This window comes from Hydra vulgaris, chromosome 01 (genome assembly GCF_038396675.1).
Source record: "Hydra vulgaris chromosome 01, alternate assembly HydraT2T_AEP".
Taxonomy (NCBI): domain Eukaryota; kingdom Metazoa; phylum Cnidaria; class Hydrozoa; order Anthoathecata; family Hydridae; genus Hydra; species Hydra vulgaris.
In genome coordinates, this window is record NC_088920.1 from 73,813,302 (window position 1) to 73,832,579 (window position 19,278).

At 27.0% G+C, this 19,278-nt stretch overlaps 2 long non-coding RNA genes across 3 annotated transcripts; one reads left to right on the forward strand and one right to left on the reverse strand.

The window, feature by feature from the left end:
* Nucleotides 1-7,171: 7,171 nt before the first annotated feature.
* LOC136075596 (uncharacterized) lies at nucleotides 7,172-10,380 on the reverse strand. Of its 2 annotated transcripts, XR_010636045.1 has the most exons (3): nucleotides 10,174-10,366; nucleotides 8,473-9,899; nucleotides 7,172-8,390 (listed from the first exon to the last, which is right to left on the reverse strand). It is a non-coding gene; the product is annotated as an uncharacterized LOC136075596 (long non-coding RNA). The 2 variants fall into 2 exon arrangements; XR_010636044.1 differs by having other exon boundaries at nucleotides 7,172-9,899; nucleotides 10,174-10,380.
* LOC136075595 (uncharacterized) lies at nucleotides 9,798-13,704 on the forward strand. The gene is made up of 2 exons (XR_010636043.1): nucleotides 9,798-10,951; nucleotides 13,012-13,704. It is a non-coding gene; the product is annotated as an uncharacterized LOC136075595 (long non-coding RNA).
* Nucleotides 13,705-19,278: the final 5,574 nt, after the last annotated feature.

Genomic DNA, 19,278 nt, shown 5'->3' on the forward strand with positions numbered 1-19,278 from the left:
TTTATTTCCTGATAAGAGTTGTAAGTAGTCTTTGCAATATGTAAGTTTGTTTTAGTAGCCTTTTGATACATAGCTATTTGAAAGCCTATTTCAGTATTTCATATCTTATTGGAATATACTGAAACAGGGAATCAGTTAGCAAAAAATATTGTATAGCATAATGTAACTATATGATGATGATTTCAGTTATTCCTCAACCATTTTAATGGAATTATTATTTGCCGTAAAAAAACTGACCTCTTAATTTTCTACCGAAAACGCAACAAATCAGGCCGTATAATAACAGTAGGCCATGCTATGCTATAAAAACTAAGTATTTCTTATTGAACATTTATTTCTTAAAAAGTGTCATTATAAAAATTAATTAATTAACTTTAAGTATAAAAAACGAAGAAAGGTGTTTAGAATTGATTAATAGAATAAAAAAAAAAATTTCTTCATCCAGGATACTTTTTGACACCTTTGAGAACAAAAAAGGTGTCTCTAAATCAACTCTTTTAAACTTCATTTGTAACCATCAGTAGTCCATTAATAACAATCATTGTTTAACAATAAAAAATCCATTATATACATTAATAACAAGTCCATTAATAACAAGCAAATTTAACAATAAAAGATCAAAAGAATATCCCTTTTTGTTGCTAAATTTTTTAAATTGACTACGAACTTTTTATTTATCAATTACTCTTTTAAAAAATTCATTTACTTTGATAAAATCTTATTGATACTAGCACTTTTGCTCCTTAAGAATATGGGTTGCTTCTCAATGTGATTGGTGATAAATCATTGTTAATGTGGTTGCCAATATCTCTATGTATTTTTCGACAAACAAAGTTTTGAACACATTCTACATCAGAGTAACCATTTAAAGCAACATGCTGAGCACAAAGCTAAGTTTGATCTTGACCAATTTAACTAAATCTCCATTTTAACTAAAACTAAAAAAAGCTATTAAAACAACTAAATGAACTATGATCGTTATACTTAATGAGATATATACCATTTAACAAAAGACTATGAAATGGAGTATTTATAATAATATAGTTTTTTTTTTTAAATATATACAGGGTTTTATTAATATGTATAAAGATATAGTTGTTTTTGGTTAATATAATAACTCTGTAATAATATATGTTACCAAAATCATAACTGTATTACAATAATATAACATCTATTAAAAAATATAATATATATTTTATGCTCTAATATGTATATATGATAATATTTTACTTGTAGTATATTACATATTATTTATAGTATATTACATATTATTATATTAAACTAAATACATTAAGTTTAACTTATTTATCAATATAACACCTTAATGGTTGCTTTTAAGATGTATATCCGTATTTAATAATATCACAACATAATGCATATAACGTAAATATATTAAGATCCTAAATCATGCTGCTATATTACTTTTATAACAAAATAAATTGATAATTCTATACAAAATATAACAAATTATTATGATATTATATCATGCGATGTTATTTTACTATAATTTATAATAATATATCCTCTTTATTGTTAGGACCTTATTAAGTTCATAAGGTGTTAAGTTATAATGACGCATTTGTATTTGTGTTTGTATCTATGTTTACTGCTATTTTTATTATAATATATACAACTTATATAGATATGTATATATTATAAAACAATTCTATTTCGATCTAAAATTTAGTTATATACGAATCATAATAATGCTACACCATTTTTATTATTTTAACGTTACACACAAGTAAAGCAGCTCATAGCTAACCTAACTTTTCTTGCTTAAATTGAGCTGAGCGAGGTTTTAAAAAGTTATGTGAATACCAATTTTTTAGCGATGAACATATGGAAAAACATAAGTTTTGTTAAGGTAATGCGCAAGTTTCGTGAATACGAATTTCACAAATTTAAACTTATGCCAAAATTATGCCAAAGTTACGCAAAAAAAAAAAAAATTTAGCGAATTAGCTTCCAGAATATAAGTAAATAAATGTAGTTTTAACTTAAGTTAAACTAATATAAAATAAAAATGAGCTTTATCAAGCATCGTTATAGAAAACTTTAAATGTAAAAATCATTTAATGTTCTTTTGTATATTTTATTAAAAAACTTAAGTTTTTTAACAAAATTTTAGAAAAAATAAAACTTCATCATAGTTTCGTTAATTTACGTTATATGAAACTTGCAAAAGTTTTTTCTTTTTTTGAAGTGGAATTTGAAATTTGTAAGAAATTCTCTAGTTTTTCCTAAGTTTTATATTTTCTTTTTCAAGTTTCATAAAAAAAAAAAAATTGAAATCTATCATCATTTTAAAATCACGAGGTGATTATTTATATATGATGTTTTTATTGAACTTATTTTGGAATTTTAGGTTTTCGTTATATAGTTAAACTAATCGTTAGTTAAAATCTGAGATAAGATATCATTGAAATATTTATATTTCAGCATAACTTTATTTTTAGAAGTTTATGCGGGATTCGGGTCCTATTCTTATGCTTTTAACAGTCTTGAGGTATGTTTAAACAGTCTTGAGGTATTAGGAAATGAGCTAGTTTAAATCACATGATTTTTTTGTTAAAGTACGCGACGCTAAATTTAACTAATATTCAAAACAAAAAAGATCACAAGTTTTGCTTCGCAGAGGCTTTAATTAAATCAAGTATATAAGTAACTCGTAAAAATTGCCGCGCAAAATGATCTCCTTCTTCTATTTTTTTAAATAAGTTTAACCTTGCGTAGTTTATGGATGACCCTTGATGAAAAACTTAGTTCACCAATCAAATTAAAGCTCGACGTGTCAACGCCACGATAATTCAATGCCTTTGTCTTTTAGTAAAAATTCGTAAAGCTTGAATGAGAAAAGAAGCGCATAAATTTCAACAATAATTGAATTTTTCTATCATAAGAAAATAACTTGTAAGTTTTTTTGTTATTTTGTGTTGTTGTTTTTTAAAAAACATAAATTCTCTGTAAATTTATTTTCACAGTTCTTAAATTCTCATAATTTTCATAATTCATAATTCATAAATTCTTTATAAATTCATCTGTAAATTTGTGTTGTTGTTTTTTATAAAACATCATAAAAACTAATAATATTTTAAATTCTCAAAACGTTTTTAAATAAAATTTTATTTAAAAACGGAGCAATTCCACGACCGTCTCAAAGAAATAAAAAAATTAAACTAAGCCAATATACATAATACTATTTGAAACTATTTGATTATTCGGCCAGGTGAATAAAAAAAAAAGCAAATGCTTTTACTTAGTAAATGGTCAACTTTATGTAAATTAAAATTTCAGCAATTTTGCTCCAGTTTTTATTCTCGTAAAGCTGACCAATTACTCAGCGTTTTTGGAGTAAATTGCTTTACTTGATGTGCATAAACAATTACTTATTAATAAAAGCATAAACAATTAATTATTAATTAATAAAAGCTGAACAATTACTTCAAAAACGCTAAGTAAAAGCAATTGCTTTTTTTTTATTCACCCGGATTTTTACGTTTGAATTTTCTATCGCTATTATCTGTCAGTTTTATTTTTTCAAGTAAAGCTTTGTTTATTTTAAATTGTTTATAATTGTTATAAGTTTTAACTTAATCCAACATTGTCATAAAGAAACTGTGAAAAAGCATTTTATATTTGTTTTTTATTTGATTTTCTTATTTTTTTATTTTTTTATTTTTATTTTTTTTTTGCTTTTAGTGCAGAAATAAATTATTGGGTGAAGACGGAGAAATCCGGTCTTTAAAATAAAATTGGCCTAAAACAATGATAAAGGCTTTTCATTTTAAACTTTTTTTAAAATAAAAGTTATTATCAAGTCTTCAGTTATTTTTATAAACTCTTTCTTTAAAAATTAAAGAATAACGAAATGTCGCGATTCTTTGATTTTCAAACAAAAAACTAATCGTAAAACCTACAGAAGTTTTCAAAATTTCCATTTTTTAGTTATGGTGTCGTTTAGACAGATTTCGTGCCGCATGGTTACTAAACAAATAAAAAAACATCTTTTTGTATTTTTTTTGATTTGTAAAGTACTCCTAGAAGACCTATTGGACTCATCATAGAGCAACACGGAGGAGCATTTAACCAAAAAGTTCACGTCTCTTTCCTTACCAACATCGCTAATTGGGCTAGAGTCAGCGTCCAATCTCTTGGTTCTGAGCCAGGACTCTAACCTCTGCGCCACAGCAGCAATCTACGGTCATGGATAAAATAATCAATTTTAATTCTAGTCAAAGCATCGAAGTAAAGGAAAGAAAACTTTCCATAAATCTACAAAGGTTAAGTTGATTGTCAGTTTAGGAACAAGAAACTTCTCACAGAGAGATCTTGCTAAAAAATTCTCAGAGTTCACGTGGTTCACGTATGTCCAAAAATAGTCAAAAAATGATGAAAATAATTACATAAGAAAAATGCACAACAGCAAAGCTTAAATAAAATATTAAAGGAATTTATTGTGCAAATTTAATTGAAAGCAACAAAACATATTGCAAGGCGAATTTTTTACACATTCCTGATCAACACCTTTACAATGAGAACATAGATAAACTAGTAAATAAGGAATTAAAATATATTTTGCGAGAAACAACTTTATCCATGTTTCTTGTGCGGCAAGCAACTTACAGCTGCGGTATGAAGTCTACTTGTTTTATCATTTAAAAACCATTTCCTGCAAATCTCTATATCAAAGGATGTCTCCAAAAAAGATATTTGCCACTTATAAAAAAGCACAAACTTTGATACCTCTTTTGCCGCAATCTAATTGTTTCTCACTATTGTAATAGATTTTCCAGTGGTGCAAAAGCAGACGACGTTGAAACAGATCCGAAATATACGAATCTCCACAACCATTCAGAAGAGTGCATTTTTAGATATTTTTAAGGCATAGCTAAAAGAGTTTTTTGTAGAATAAGTGGAGTGGTAAAAAATGAAAAAAAATTATAGTGACCAATAAGGTGACAAAAGGTGACAATAAGATCAAGAAAACTGATAAGCTAACAAAAGAAAAAAACTGTGCAAATTCGATCTCTTGCAAAACAACATATCAAGACCGCCTTAAAAAAAAGTTAATATGCTAGTTATAATACATACGTTAAAAAATTTTGAAACAAAAGATTTTTATGGTTTTAATTTAAAGTTAACCATATTTTTCCGTGTCCTCCCAATAACAAAAAGAAAAGAAAAAAAAACGGATAAAAAAAGTATTTTTGTTAATTAAATAAAGTATGAAAAAAAAACTTAAAAAACAAATAATAAATATAGTTTAAATAAAATAACTGGAAACTTAATATATATATAAAGAATACTTAATAATATTAGATAAGAGTGACGACTTTTGAAATAAAGAAGACATGTAACAGGCTTTCATAGACAATAAATAGGTTTTAATATTTACTTTTGGCGGCACTACCAGGGGTCAACAAATGAATAAACATTTGCATGCGAGTTTATACGTTATATTACGAGTTCGTCAATACATCGGTGTACGATTTCCTTTTTTCCTCTATTTTTTATTTAACTTTTGTTTATTTTAGTTAAGGTTACAGGACAAATACAAAACTCATCAAACTTTGTTATCTAAAAAAAAAATAAATTATTAGTGATAGAAGTAAAAATTTTGTCTATATAATAACAAATAAAGAAGTTTATATATAGACATAATAACAAATAAAAAGTGCATCAAATATAATAACATTAACTCTAAATAAAAAATTTGTTAAAAATGATTTCAATCTCAAGTCAATAAAAATCAAATTTACAAAAAATTATTTTAATTCATTAGATTTATCAGAAAATTATATAATATAAAATATATTATGATAATCATTTTATGTTTGTATGAAATTATAGTAATAATGATCAGCATTGTCATGATCGTGAACATTAGCACAATCATGATGATTAATTTAATAGAAATTGTTTTGTTTTATTTATTGAAGATGACTTTAATAGAAATTGTTTTCTTTTATTATTATGAATGATTGTTATCAAAATTAAAAGTTAAGAATAAAACAAGAAGATTTGTTCTTGTATTATATGTTTTATCGAAAAAGGAAAGATAGATTCAATTTTTTATTTTTTTTTTTTTTTTTTTTTTTTTTCTTTTTCAAAGTTAATAGTTATAATAAAAAAAACTATTATTTTAAAGTTACTTTTTTATGCTTTTTAGGGCGACAATAATTTTTCTTTGTTAAACTGGTAACGCCAGGCTTGCTTTTACATTGAGAGAAAAAGCCATATAAAACTCATAGGATACCTACAATAATTATCTAGATGCATTTGATTTTTTAACATTGCGGTAAACAAAATATAGCATTTTTAAAATTGCAACTGATTGTGTTGACAATTAATAAAAGCAACATTTATGTCAACACACGATAAAAATTATTACATGATTTGAGTTTGTCATCAAAAGTTTAAACAAGCAAAATTAGAACGACAGATATATTTTTGGCTTTAATTTTAAAAAAAAGACGGTGTCTTTGTTAAATTAAATATTCAAAAGTGCCAAATCAAACGGGTTTCTTTTTTTAATTGTTCAAAGCATTCATTTTCACCTGTTGTGATCCTTGTGTTATCTTTTATTTCATAGAGTTTGGTAGTATGACTATTTAGAAAAATAATTACGGTTACATTTTAAAGCTGATTTGAATAGAAAACATTAAGAAAACAAAAAATACAAGTATTTTTTTTATGGTATCGTTTTTATGCATCTTTTGCTTGTCTTCGTTACGTTTATATTATAAGAAATTTTTGATGAAATTATTTATTATATATAACTTTATATTTGCTTCATTTATAGGTATTACTAAAGTAACTAATAATAATTTACAAATTGTAAATTCTGTTTTAATAGAAAACACGTTTCAGTTATATTTTGTGGCTTTTAAATTACGTTAATGACGTCAGAAAAAAGTAACAGTAACTAAAATCTATTTTTAATTTTTTATTTTCGTTTTATTTCGCAGCAATAATATTAATAGTTTATGTTCTCCAGCGAAAACATATAATTTATTATTCGACATGTTACCAAGCTTTTAACGTGATCTAAACTGGTGAATCGTTAAATTTTTTTCCATTTCAAATATGTATAAATATGAGTATTTAAGTGACATTTCTTGTTGTACGTAAAATTTGTAATAAGTTATAAAACATCAAAACAGCATCGTACTAATTTTTCTTTTTTGTGATATTTCAGTCTAATTTGTATAGTTTGTCATCAGACGTAAAATTACAATTTAAAAACCATTACAATATAAAATTTTAAAAACCATGAAGAAGCCATTACAATGACAACATCAATAAAAATCGTTTTGTTTTTTTATGATTTTTTGTGGTCTCCAACTATTTGAAGCAACTTTTACCCCGTTATCTCTGTTAAGCAATACCAGGTATTGTTTAACTTCCTGAGATGTTTGCGCATAGTTAATTTCAAGCGATTCCCTTATTTTCCTTTCATGATAGTTGTTATTTATAGGTAAAGTTTTTGGGTGCAGCCAGTCGAATATCCCATGACATTCTTTGCAATGTTCAGTTGCTCCAGAAGCAATTTAGCTATATAAATGTCTTGGCTTATAGTAAATTTTAAAAGCAGTGTTTTCAATAAATTAAACTACCAATTAATTATTTTTAACAAATAGAATGTAGCATCATATTATGATAATTGGGTAATAAATAAATTTAACTATATTTAAGTTTAATTAGTGAAAAACAAATAAAATTTTAATTAAAAAAGATAAAAACAAACCAAATATACAACAATATATTATTAAAAAAAATTACAAATTAAAAAAAACAAATTACAAAATTAAAAAAATAAATTTAAAAAAAACAATCACTGAAGAAAAAGCGGCAACAAAAAAGTTATAAATATCTTCACTGATAGAAGACATTTACAACCTTTTGGTTGCTGTTTTTTTCTTCGGTGTCTCCCAACACCCCGGTATGGATGAGCCCTCCATTTAAAGGATGGCTCATCCATACCCCCATTACTTTGCCACCTATTGAAGGACCTCTCCGAGAGAGGCCCTTGGTGTTTGGAGCGATATCTTTGATATTGCTCAAATGTTAATGACTCTAAAATTACAAATAGAGGGATATAATAAAAATTTAAGATATTTACAATTTTTTTTAATCAAAATATAAAGCATAACCTCACCATTTTCACAGGATGAAGAGGATGCTAAAAATAATTAAAAAAAAAGAAAGAAAATTAAAAAGGGTTAAACTTGTGAAAAATTTAATTCTAAAAAAATATGAGTAAAATGCAAACATTTTAAAAATGTCGTATTTATATTAAATAATTCTTTCACCTATTGCACATATTTCTCCATAAAAAATATATAAAATTTAAAACACAGCCCTACCAGTTATGCTTCTACCAGACACTAAAGACAAAAAATATACCTCAGAATAATTGATAGAATAATATTTACATATAAATAAATATATAATTATAATTTTTTTTACCTATTACCCTCATTTCTTGCATGAAGTTGTCTAAAGTAAGAAAAAAGACAACTGAAGCTAAAACTCACAAAAACTAAACTAAAGTTAACTATAAACTAAACCAAAACTATAAACTAAAATAAACTTTAAATTTTAATATCTGTACCTCAGAAGAGAAAGGTCGGTTATCCAGTTTTTTGTGAAAATGAGTTATGTATAAGACCTTTTTAGTTTTTTCAGTATCTACATAGGTATAAAGACTGTTGTCCTACGACAATGTGAAACAAAGTTTGATCAATATAAAGGGTCCGGTGTCCCCACAATGTTCAAAGGAAAAACGTCTGCAGTCCAGAAATGACTTTTCACTTTTTTTATTTACTTTTTTACTTTTGTCAAAACTATATTTCATGTGCCTCAAGACAAATTAAATAAAACACGAAAAAAATAACATAAATTTAACCATCAAGAATAAGCCAATGGAGACTAATTATTTTACTATTTACTCTCTCCTGGACAATTTCTAAAATGTCACAACTGACTTGGACTTTTGAGGTACAGATATAAATGCTTTGTTTATTTAACTATACTAATCATATAATTTATACTTAGTTTTTTTTCCAACTCTCCTAAAAGAAAAAATAAAGTAAAGCTAAAGTACTTGAAGTTTCAAAATTCCAGTTACAGTACAAATAAACAAAACCTCACCCGGCAGACATTCAAGCACTTCTTCATTGATTGATAATGAATCAACATTAGTTGGTGTAAAAATCACGCATTTAGAATAATCATTTTGATCAGCATCTCCAAAAATCTTTTCAACAATCGATTCATTTTCTCTAATAATGCACTGATTTGGTATTTCAATTCATCCTTTAAAAGGTCCTTCTCTTTGACAGGTATAGTTCCATTCCCAAGTTTTAGTAGCCATTGGGAAAATTCACCTTCCTCATCTTGCACTCTCTTATTTTCAGTTAATGCAAACTTCTGCACGCATTGCCAATGCAAAGAACATTTTATACACGATTCTACTATTTCAGCTGGTTGTCCTCTTTTCACAACAGGCAGAATTTGCCTGAGGTCACCACCAAAATGAATGATTTTTCCTCCGAATGCAAAGTTGTTGCTGCAAATATCTTTTAACAACCTATCAATTGCATTTAAGGCATGTTTAGGTATCATGGATGTTTCATCAAGCAAAAACAAACTGACTTGTCTTAAAAAAATGCCCGTGTATAGAGTTAGGATTTACATTATATGTGCTATTACCCAATATTGGAACAGGAAGTTTGAATAAGCCATGCAATGTAGATCCATTTGTAAGAAGAGTTGCTGCTATGCCAGTTCATGCAGCTGTAGCAGATTTAAAGCCCCTACTTATGGTTCCAGCAATCAAATAATTATAAGTAAAGGTTTTTCCACTACCAGCATGTCCATCCATGAAAAACAATCTAGAATTTTGATTTTCTACACTTAGTTGCTCATTCAGTGCAGTTATATAACACATATTAACACATAGACGAACAATAAAAAAACACTTTACATTACTATAAAAACACATTGATAAAACAACTATAAAGCACTTATTATCCCATACACATACATATCAAAAAAGCATAAATGCAAACAATAAACGTGTGCAAACAAAAATTTTAAAAACGATGCGAGAAAATATAAAAAGATTCAAAGTAAACAAAATATATATTTACAAACAACACTCCTTACCTTTTTCTTTTTCATAAGAACTGTAATCCTCATAACAAAATTTAACCTTTACATACAATAACATGTGACATGCTATGTCAGTGCTAGCACAAAATTTTAATTTAATTTTTCTAAATTTTCTAAAAACGAACAAAAATAGTTAATAGCATCACAGAAATTTAAAAGTAGTAATAACCATTTTATGGAAATAGCATTAGTATAACTTTAAATAACATCCATACCTCTATTTTCCTTCTAAAAAATAAGATAATAAAAATAAAACTGCTAAAAGAAAAACTAAAACAAACAAAATATTAACGATTTAAAAAATTAAAGTCCTTTCTACTTTAAATCCTTGCTACTTCATCTAATAAAAATTTAAATCCTTTCTACTTGATCTAATAAAAATGTGTATACAACTATTTTATATACTTACTTCATTAATAATATGATCTTAACGATGATTATTTATCTTAGTATGATTCTTTATGTGATATATCTAAACTAATAATTAAATTTCAAAAGGAAAAAAGTTTTAACTCGCTTAAGAGATCTTTCTCCGATGACCGCTTGCAGTTTGAGAACGCATTCTTTCAAAGTATAACTAATAAAACGACGTTAAACGTTAAACATTAAACGTTTCCGTAGTATTAATATTAAGATATACACTGGTTACAAAACTTTTTAAAATTTGTAAGTCAGTATTCTTCAGTTTGTTATTCATTTATATGTTTTTATTAAAAAGTTTGTTTTAAAACAATAAATTACGACGACTGTCTTTTGTATAGAATTGATGATAGTAAGTATTTTTTTGTTTTGGATATATTAGTTGAATTATATTATAAATATACAAGATTAAAGTGCTAAAATATATAAACCTTTAAATTTAATGTAACATTTTTTATAATATTTTGATTTCTATCTCTAAGCTTATACTTTTAATATAACATAGCATAAAGGTACTTGTTTATAATTTTCAAACTTTTTATATATTTAATCGTTATATCTTAATGGAAAGAGTTTTAAATTAATATGAAAATGGTGAAATATTTTATATAAACGAAAGGTTTTACAATATTTCATCTCCATTTGTGTATGAAATTTTTACAAGAATAATGCAACTTGAAAATATCGCTTTCACGAAATTGAAGTTTTGTATTTGTTAAATTTTTTTTTTTTTTAACCTATGAAAATATAAGTTTCTTAAAAAATACGATAATTGAGTATGAAAGAGTAAGTATCTTTTCTATTAAAAGTGATCGAAAATAGATGTAGAAAATTATATATGTTGAAAAAGAATTCAACCTCGCTTCAAAACGTTAGTGGTGCAAAAAAAAAAGAAAATGCATATTTATAAATCTTAAAAAATATACTTCTTTTATGAAATATATGTTAACTCATCACCTCGCCACAAAAACTCAACGCTGCTAAAAAAAATGTTTTCGTCGCGTGGTAAACATTGTTTTTACAAATTTTTTACTTTAAAAAATATTTGGCGTGCTTTTGTATGCAAAAGCTAGTACATTATATGTACGTATTTATGTCATACTAATTTTATAACATGCTGAGGTATTATTCGTTTGTTTTTTCAACCGACTGTTTCTAATTGATTATTTATCGTTCTATATGTTTGCAATATTTGTACAATATGGTACTATTTTTATTGTAAATCGATAGTTCGTCTAAGTTAAATATTCTGTTTCAGAGAAATATTGTTTTTATGAAACAGTTGTGAATAAGCAATTATTTTCTTGTTTACGTTGAAATGATTGTTACATGGATTTATTTATTTATTATTTTTTTCAAAACAGTATGTCATTTGGTGTGATTTAATATTTTATTATTTTTTTAATATTTAGTAAATTTTTAATTTTATTTTAAATTTATAATTTAGTAAATTTAAAATTTAATCGATCACCTGTTTATCTTAGGTATGTTAGTTGCTTGTTTTTATATAATATATATTACATTTTGAAGCTATGCGTTAATGATGCAATTATGTTGGCAATGTGTAAATATCTCCTTATTATGAATCTTTTTTTTTTTTATTTCTTTGCATTTCACCATGACAGACTTTTTTCATAAGTCTTGTTTATTTCTGTTTAAACTTTAATTGCTCAATCTAATTCAAAAAACGCGGATTGTATCACATATTTTATCTTATAAAATTTGTAAAAGAATATCTAAAATGCGGATATTCTCAACGGGTAATTTGTGGGAATAAAGTGCTAAATATTTTTCCTAACTTTTTTTTCTGAAATAAATTCGTCAAAAGTTTTTAATCGACGTCGAAATCGAATCAACAAATATAAAGATATTCTTTTTACAAAATTTCTTTAGAGATTTGATTTATAAAAAGCATTCACTTGTTTAAATATAATGTTTAATGTTTTATTAAAACAACCGAACGACGAAATTTTTTGGATTGCATGAATAAAAGAAAGTATTTTTAAGTTATATAAATGAATAATTTTTGTTATATTATTTTAAATATGTTTAATTTATAACTTATATATAAATAATTTTGTTTTAAAAATGTAATGAAATGTTTAAATTAACAAAATTAAAAGTTTGTCTATATTTTTTATAATTTTTTTTTAAAGAATTATTTTATTTCACAATTTTATTATTTTAATATATCATTTTAATTTAGTAATAATTTATGTATATAATATTATTATTTAAAATAAAATCTATTTAATAAAGATAAAAAATTGTATGTCTTTTCATTCAATCATTAAATTAATAAGAATTATATGTATGAATATGTAAATATTAAAATTTATATGTTATAATTTTAATTATTATTTTAGCCATTTGCTTTTTTATTTTTATAATTAATATTTAATTTTACTTTAGATCGAGTAAGTAAAAGTCATCGGTTCATTGATTGTTATTTTGAAAGTAATTCATCATTTACTGATGAAATAAAATCAATTGTTGATACACAAAGGTGGAGCATTTCGATAAACGATGGAAAAACCTCTTACAAAACATTGTGTGAAAGTTATTTTATTAATCATTTTGTAAAATCTGGAAGAAAAATAGAGTCGTTACATGTTGATAAAAGTATTTTAAGTGTTGAAGAAAAAAAACTTTTAATTCAATGTTCAAGTAATGTTCACGAAGTCATCTTTTATCGTCCAATTAATTTCGAAGGATGGAAACCGAATGATAAAATTGAAAAGTTGAATATATCGATCTCACGTTATTTAATAACAAAAAAAGATTTTGAAGAGAATTTTTTTCCGTGGATTAATCTTTGTAAAGAATTAGATCTTGAACTTCATGAAAACATTGATTTTATTAATGAAATTTATGAATGGATTCGTTGTTCAAATATCAAGAAGTTTTCGATCAATTACCGTGGAAAAGTTTTTTTAAAACTCAATAAATTAAAAGCCATTACAACACGATAAAATATTTAATATCCTAAATATATTAAATAAAAACAATAATTATAAATAACCAATGAAATATATAATATACTATTATATAATAATTGTAAACTAGAAATTTAATTTTTTTTAATTAGTATTATCAATTTCTTTTCAATTAGTATCATATTATATTTAAGTTAAAGTCGTAAGTTTTTGAATTGATTGAATTTTGAAAAAACTTAATTTTTTAATTTATAATAAAAAAATTATTTTTATGTTAGATTTGCACTTTTTATGCACCTTTTACACAAATTTAAGTTATTAAAAATAATTTTTCAAGGTTTTCGCCATTGTTTCTTTAATTGATATGCGTCGTCAACAAAATAAAAAAATTCGATGGTTTAGTAGAATTTTTCTTTTCGAAGCTTTTTAGTTTCATGTTTCATCTCACATTTTTACTTTATTTTAAACCGACTTAAAGTTTTACTCAATCGATCAAAATGTTATAAAATATGAAATGTTAACAAATTTTAAAACAATTATCGCACTCCTTCTTTATCTATTAGACTGGCGCAGATGAATTTTTAATACATTGTTTCCAGTTTAGGATGTTGAATGCTGGATCTTTTGACAAAATGCATAGGTTTTGCTTGTGTCTCTATTTTTATGACTCATTCTTTTATCTCTTAAAGAGGGTACAGCTCTAAAACTCAGTTTTATGGTTCTGAGGCCGGCTGGTAGTCAGGTTTCCGAACTCTGTGGTAGCTCTCAGAAAGTCTTATTCCACCAACAGCTGAAAATTACCAAAGTACTAACAGTGCCATCTTGCGCATGGATGGTGTCCTTGTTCATACTTTTGGTGTGCATTGCGGAAGCCACATTTGGAGCTCTTTGTTACGGCTTAGGGTTTATTAGTAGTAATGAGGCAATCGCTTGGGCTATTAAACAGTGTACTGAGTACTATCTATGCTTTGAGTCAAGTTCTTCAAGAAACTTAAAAATGAATAAAGTACCAAAAACTATAAAACACAAAAAATCATCATTCAACAACAAGTTCTCATTAACTTATCATTAACTAATATTCGTGGTCTTCGAAGTAACTTTTCTTCTGTTGAGTCTTATCACTTGCAAAGATCTCCAGACCTACTTGCTCTTTGTGAGACTAATTTGAGTTCATCTGTCTCATCTTGCGATCTAAGTGTTAATGGTTACCTTCCTTTAATTTGTAAAGACTCCAATAGCTTGGCCTGAGCATTTACATTCGTAAGAACTCACCCATTTGAAGGGAATCTAGGTTTGAATTCACAGATTATTCTTTAATACGCTTCCGTTTAGCACCACTTCACTCAATTGCCTTTCTCTTTGTTCTATATCGCTCTCCTTCATCTCAAGACTGTACTCTTGTTCTTTCTAATCATGTTGACCAAGCCCTCTCTCTTTATCCGTCAGCCAATATTGTTGTTGTCGGTGACTTCAATGCTTATCACACTGAATGGCTTGGCTCTAGTGTCAGTGACTCTACAGACATGACATCTTGTTTCTAATCCTAGTCAGTGCTCAGTCTCTCCACATTAGCCCTTAGGTGCTTCTGATCACAGTTTGATCTCTCTAAAACTATTACCTCATTCCACTTTATCATCTGAATCCCCCTATTATCGTACCTCTTACAACAACCTTAAATCTGACTGAGACTCATTCCGTGATTTTCTTTGTGATGGCCTCTGGGTAGAAATCTTTCGTCTTCTTGCTGACAAATGTGCTTCTTACACAACTTCGTGGATTCAGGCTAGCATGGAATCCTGTATTCCCAATCGACAATTCCAGGTCAAGCCTCACTCTTCTCCGTGGTGTTCCTTGCATTGTCCCGCAATTGTCAATTTTGCCGCATTGTGCTGCAATTGCCAATCGAAACCGTTGCTTCCATATCTATCGACAAAATAATTCTCCAGAGAACAGACGTTTGTTTATTACTGTTATAAACCATTGCAAAAACGTTTTATCAAATGCCAAAGCCCGCTATTCTCAGGTCATGAAATCTCGTATATCATCCCAAAAATTAGGCTCTCGTGAATTCTGGAGAATCTTTAATAGTATTGATAAAAAGGGCAAATCTGTGATTCAATTTCTCTTGTATGGTTCAGACGTGTCGCCTCACCTAAAAACAAAGCTGAATTGTTTGCTAAGAACTTTTCATCGATATCATTTCTTGATACCATTAGTTGCACGTTACCTGAATTAGCCCTCAAACAGGTTGATCCATTGCTTATCATTCGTATCACTCCAGCTTCTGTATCTAAAGTGATTTCCTGCTCAGACTCTTCTGCAGCTTGTGGTCCTGACAACATACCTGTTATAATCTTGTAGAAGTGTTTTGCAGAGCTGTCGTCTATACTTTCAAAACTATTCAACAAGTGCTTATCATGGTTTTTCTTTCCAGCCTGCTGGAAAGCAGCATCTGTTCTCCCCATTTTCAAAAATTCTGGAGTGCAATCTGATTTGTCCAACTACCGTTCCGTTAGTGTTCTTCTTATCATAAGCAAGGTTTTTTAATCTTTAATTATAAAACACTAAATCTCTCATCTTAAATCTAATAAATCACTTTCTGATTATTATTAAGGGTTTCGATCTTCTCATTCTTCAGCTGATTTGCTAACAGTAATAACTGATAGGTTTTATCGTGCATTAGATAAAGTTGGAGAGATTAAGGCCGTCGCTCTTGATATTTCTAATGCATTTGATAATGTTTGACATGCTGGTCTTCTCCATAAGCTTTTTTCTTGCGGTGTATTTGGTAACATCGTTAAGATTATTGAATCTTTCCTTATTAATCGTGATATAAAAGTTGTCCTCGATGGACAGCACTCTTTTTCTTATTCTATAACTTCAGGGGTTCCTTAAGGTTTAATTCCTTTAGATTAAGTTTTTTTGATTTAATTCTTTTAGTTTAAGTTTTTTAGATTATAGGGCGCTTATTGTTTTTTAATAATCGGGGCAAGCAGAGACGGTGCGAGTAGGTATTGTTAGTGGTGTTGCTATTACATTTTTTGGCGACTAAAGATAAAAAAGAAAAGAAAAAAAAGGTCTCTGTTTTCGGTAATATGTCAAATGACTAGTCCACGTTTGCCAATTAGCTCATCTAAAAGGGTCAAAATTTGCCGACTAAATAAACAAAAAAAATCATTAATAAGGGGTGTCTTGCCAACCCCCTCCCCCATACACATCTCTTTATTGCGCCGGACTTGGGGCCAGCACTCTTCCCCTCAGGCTCTACGGTACTGATCAATACTTTACTGGATGAGAATAATCAACACAGTATAATAACATTTATAGTTGTTTAAGAAGTTGTTATATGAAATGCCAAAGTTGGTTCAGCTGCGTTGTCTTTTGCAATATTTTTGAATTTTAGGTCAAAGGACGTCAATCTATTTAAAGATGCTAACACTTTGATTAGGTTTTTTATATTTCTCACTGTTAACATGGCAGTTTAAGTCAGTTGCCTTTGTGTTAGTGACGGATAAGTAACTATCAAATATTGCACACTTTGCCTTTGTTTGAGAGTTTGCATTTTCTCCATGTTGAAATTGAAGTCATTTTTATACAGAAAGTCGCAATTCAATTTAAGTGCTGTTGTTTCTATTGGAGTGCAAACAAAGCTTACCAAGGTAAAATGTACTAAGTTAAAAACACTTTGATTAGAAAATAACAGATCTATATGTTTTTAATTTTTTTAATTACTTTGCCGTTCTATAGAACAACAAATGAACACAAAAAATTATAGACTTTTGAGAACATTTAATTTTAAATGAAATGAAATTATGATCTAACTTTTATTGTTTTGATTTTTGTTTGTCAAACTGTTAGACAAATTAATGAAGTAAGGCAAAATTAACTTTACAATGGAATTAGAAAAGCAAAATGCGCAGAACTTACTAGTAGAATTATGGTAGAACTTGACATTTTATTTAAAAAATTGAACGACCTAAATGTTATACAGTTTTAAGAATAGCTGAGTTTAAATATGGATAAATACGTAAAAGCATATAAAAAATTTAAAAACCTCTAATTTTAGAAAAACCGGACATTTTAAATGCTTTGAGCTTCGTCTGCCTCCGAGAGCACAAAGAATAAAAAGGAGAACATGCTATTTTTTTGTCGAATGTCTGGCAATCCTAACTCAGAGACTATTGTAGACCATTTTCAACAACGCCGAACGTATTCGAGCGCCGTCCAAATTTACAAATTTAGGCCTTTTTTTGTACGACAAATAGCGTTTTTTAGCAAAAAAATGCGTACATTCCAAAATTATTGTCGAAGTTTTTTTTATTAGAATAGCTATATTTATATATAAAATGCCTAAATAAAGTAGTAAACATACAACTATATAATATAAAAAAAAATTTTTACAATTAAGTTTAGATGAAAAATATAAAATATTTTTAATGGACAAGACAACTTTTATCAGTGTAAACATCAAAAATATTACTCTTCGATGCATGCATTTGTCATTAAATAACTTTTTTAAATTTATATTTACAGAACTTATATATTTTAACAGTAATGAAAAATTTTGAAGGTATTCTTTAAGTACCAAACATATTTTTTTCATGTTGAGTATTTGTCATCAACTGATCATTAACCGAAGACCAATCTTTTGTTATAACTTTTTTTATTGCAAAAGGTAGCAAAAAATTTATGATGTATGGCTATTTACATAAATTTAGCATGAGATTTACATAATCATATTTTTGGAGGATTTGGAGGATAGCTAATCTGATACTTAATAGTAAAGTTAGAAGCAAAATAATATCAAAAACTGTCTGTTTTCGATGCATAAAAACTAATGATTACACTTACGGTAAACTTTTTAAAAGTCTAAGCGAAAAAACATAGTTAATTAAATAATATATTTTAAAATGAAAGTCAATAAAGTTAATTTAAAATAATAGCAGCGTTAGAATGATGATAAAAAAAAATGCAAAATAGCGTTTTGAAACACATGTAAAGTTAATGTGTAAATAACCAATGCCAGTTTTTTGGTAATTTGGCACACTCTGTCCCACTGTGCACATGGCAAATTTCCGAAAAAATGTCAACATACAGCAAATTTCCTCAGCAAACTTCCGTTGACCGCCACTCAAATTATTTTCCTAGATTAGCCCCTGACATTATTTACATCTAATATTCCTAAAAGTGTAATTGTTAAGCATCTAATATTCCTAAATGTGTAAATTGTTACTTAATAATGTGTATATACAAAAAAGGCATTTTTGATTTAATATTTTACTTGCTTTAGTCATTTAATTAAATAACTTATTTGACCAAGGAATTTTAGTTTGAGCTAATTGAACACTCTTTTAGCTTTGTGCAAACTGCCTTTAAACGCAGTTTGCACGTAGTTAAAAAAGTGTTTACTAACATTGTACAAATGGCATGCAACTTAAAATTGGAAAATATATTATTAGTTATAAAACATTTGCTAAATGACATCAAGTATATAACATTCTAAATTTGATTACAGTTTCTTCATGGGGTAGATTAAGCTAGTATGAGCACCTTAAGCTAAAATTGAAGTATTTTAAAAGATAATTGTGCTTGATACAAAATTATTGCGAATTAACAACATTTAGGGGTCCTTACTCATGATCCACTTAGATATTTGGGCAAAAAACCCGAAAATTTTTCTTAAAACACAGAGGTTTTAAAAAAGTAGCATATAACCTCATATTACCAAGTGCTCATATAACCA